General features: G+C 35.1%; 1 non-coding gene across 1 annotated transcript; it reads right to left on the reverse strand.

Moving 5' to 3' along the window:
• Positions 1 to 2,452: 2,452 nt before the first annotated feature.
• LOC126009815 (U6 spliceosomal RNA) lies at positions 2,453 to 2,559 on the reverse strand. The gene has a single exon (XR_007496012.1). It is a non-coding gene; the product is annotated as a U6 spliceosomal RNA (small nuclear RNA).
• Between the last annotated feature and the right edge of the window lie 870 nt (positions 2,560 to 3,429).

Here is a 3,429-nt window from a genome sequence, read left to right on the forward strand (position 1 = left end):
AGACATCATAGGATTTACTTTTAATAACTTTCAATATACTAGAGAGATAATGTTAGCCATAATCACCTGTGTATTTTATTCTCAGTACAGTCATGCTTCATTTGGAAATATTTCAGCCAACAAATAATCCTGTGGGCTTTGAAGTTCCCAATAGACTGCACCATATAGCTGAGGTGTGAAGAGGGTGTGCCATTTAGTTTTGTGGAATGACATTTACATAATTACATGATTATCTAATAAAACTTTTCTCAGAATGTGCCCTTCATCAATAAAGAGCACCTGGTTGTACATTTCTAATCAATTGTAAGTGTGTCCCTTTTGATCTCCTTTAATCATGCTATATTTCAGTTTAATTGTAAATTTGCCCCTTTTGATCTATTTTATTTAATCATGCTATATCTCATTCTTTTTATTAGCTAACTACAAATATGATCTCTCTGTATTTGATTGTTTTAAATTCTACAGAGTGAAGTCATATGAGTATTTTTTATAGTTTGACTTATTTCACTTAGTTCTAATACATCAAGTTCCATTTATATTGCCACAAGCAACAGGAAATTCATCTCTTATGATTGAATAATATTTATTGTCTGCGTGTTTATCATAACTTTTTATCCATTGTTGTACATGTAACTTTCCCCTATCTTTGCTGTTAGAAATAAAGCTGATATGAAGGGGTTTACTGATATATCTTTGACATAATATTTTCCTTTAAGAGAGGAGATAATAATATCACAGAAGTCAAAAGAAATGGATAGTTTTTTTGTAAGGTTAAAAAAAAAACTTTGGATCTGGACCGATAGAACAGAAGGTATAACATTTGCATTGTAAGAGGTTGACCTGGATTTGATCCCCTCATTCCATATGGTACTCTGAGCTTTCCAGGAGTGATTCCTGAGCACAGAGCTAGGGGTAACCCCTGAATACCATTGGGAGTTTACCAAAAAAAAAAAAAAAAAAAAGCAGAGGGGGATATAGACATTCATATTCCTCTTACTCACAGTTAAAATGTAGTTTCAGGGGTTGGAGAGATAGTACAGAAGATAGAGTCCCTTATCTTCCAGGCGGCCTATCCATGTCTGATACTCAACTGCCCATATGGTCCCCAAATCCTGCCTGGAGTAACTACTGAGCACTGCCAGATGTGTCCTCTATTCCAACCCAAGGTAATTAATTTCAGTTAAGTATATTGACAAAACTAAGTCATTTTCTAAATTTAATACTGAATATTTAGAAAAACTTGATGAAGAGAACTAAAATCAATAATAGAGGTAAGGTGTCTGCCTTGCAAGCGCTAGGCTAGTACAGACTGCAGTGGTTCAATCCCCTGGAATCCTATATGGTCCCTCCAAGCCAGGAGTAACCTCTGAGTGTCAAATGGATGTGGCCAAAAAAAAAAAAAAAATGGTGATTACTGAACCAGGAGAAAGTAAACAGCATACCTCTGGTGGTGCATAGCCAGGCCTGAGGAAATGAGGCCATGACTCAGTACAGGAGTAAACAGATTCCCACATCCCCTTACACACTGATCTGGCTCTTGGCCTACTGTGAAGCCCCGGGAATTGAGCTAAAATCGCCTCTAAGAACACCTTGTTGAAGTGTTTTTAGCCGAGGCACTCTCCGAAAGGTAGCTTCAGGGTGAACTGGAATGATGTGCATGTGTTCAAATGTTCCTTGTTAGTGAGATGAGAATCTGTGGCTGGGGGGTGGGGAGGGAATAAGGTTAAAGAGTATCAGCACACATGAAGAATACAGGGCAGTATTTTACAAAGAGGGGCAGGAAGGTCTGGGTGAAAAGCAGTTGCCTCTATCCACTGAGAACATAAATATCAGCCTAGAATACTTATAATGACACCAGTATGAACTCTGAAAATAAAACACATTTCACATGTATGTAAAATATAGCCATTGCTAACCAAGTGTTTGGCATTAAACACTACACATTCAGATTTTAAAAAATTCAATAAAATGCCAATGGCTAGACTAAATACTTAACAGCGATGCTATAAGAAGTAATTTACAGCACCATGTGGTCCTACATAGCCATCACTGGCCATTTACTTTTATTCTTATGAGGTGCCTGCTGAAATAAACTTTAATTAAATTAATTTATGTATTATTTAACACTGTAGAAATTTCAACTGTTTAATATTCAGTAATGTGCGGCATTTTAATGATCTGTTCATTATTTTCATGGTATAATAAAGTCTGAATGTTAATGTAATTGGATTTGTATTATTTGTCCTAGGAATGAAATTTTACAGATGTACCTTGCAAGTGCTAGCCTAGAACTTAGCTATGTGAAGTATATCCACAAATCTCATTGCTTTTTTTTCTTTCTGAGGGATAATTTTATTCTTTCAACTCTTAGAAGTTAATGATTGACCAATTTAGGCATGGAACTCTTTCTCTACTAAAATATAAAAAAATGTTAAATAATTACTCCACCATTAAAATAATTTTTTTATTGTTAAGCTCATTAGAAACTCTTGCACAGGGGCCATGCTAATCTTCTCTATATTGTTCCAATTTTAGTAGATGTGCTGCCGAAGCAAGCACTCTTTAGAAACTCTTAATAGGAAAATTTGTATGGCCAAGAAAATAAATGAGGAGACCTTGGAGAAAAGAGATTTGTCTTCTGTTTTTAAGTTGCTACTAAGTTATTCCAAGTTACCTCCAGCTCTTCTAGCATATTGTAGTTGTTCTCTGTCTATAACTTAAAAGTGATCCATTTTCTCCATCAGTTACCTCATTTAGCATTCTAATGCCTACATTTCCCACCCATGTTTCCTTTATAGTCTCCCACTTCTGAATAACCAGTAATTAAGGTCAACATCTCATAAGTTTTTTCTAGATCAGTTTTCCTTCTTGTTCTTTGTCAAAATTGTAGATGGGTCATTCTTCAGAACCAGGAGTTTCCATCTTGTCTACCTTCCTCCATTCATCAGAAATAAACACCTGTAACATATTCTAACCCAAATGTTTTCATATGATTTATTTGAAAGTTACAAGGCTTTAAAAGATCCTTTACAAATCATATTGGAGATAGACAGAATAGTATTCCTTGAAGGGTATAAATGATTTTAGTCTTATTCCGGTTACTCAATGAAAGAGCATAGAAAACAAGTCAGGAAGACACACAAAAATAAAACTGAAATATAAGAGAGTTAACAAGGCCTTTTCTGCCATGCTAAAACATTTAATAGCTCTGGACAATAGAAGTTAATAAAAGTGGAAAGGAAAGATCTCATAGGAACTCTGAAAAACTAACAAAATACACCAAAGGCAGGGAGTATCACTCTTACCACGCAAGAGTCCTCACTTTTTAAACAGAGAGCCTGTTCACTGTCCCCCAAACCATTGGACGGCCTAACTATACTTTAAAAAAAGCAAAAAGTTAACAAATTCCTATGCATATTAAACAAATTT

Source organism: Suncus etruscus, chromosome 5, assembly GCF_024139225.1.
Source record: "Suncus etruscus isolate mSunEtr1 chromosome 5, mSunEtr1.pri.cur, whole genome shotgun sequence".
NCBI classification, from domain to species: Eukaryota; Metazoa; Chordata; class Mammalia; order Eulipotyphla; family Soricidae; genus Suncus; species Suncus etruscus.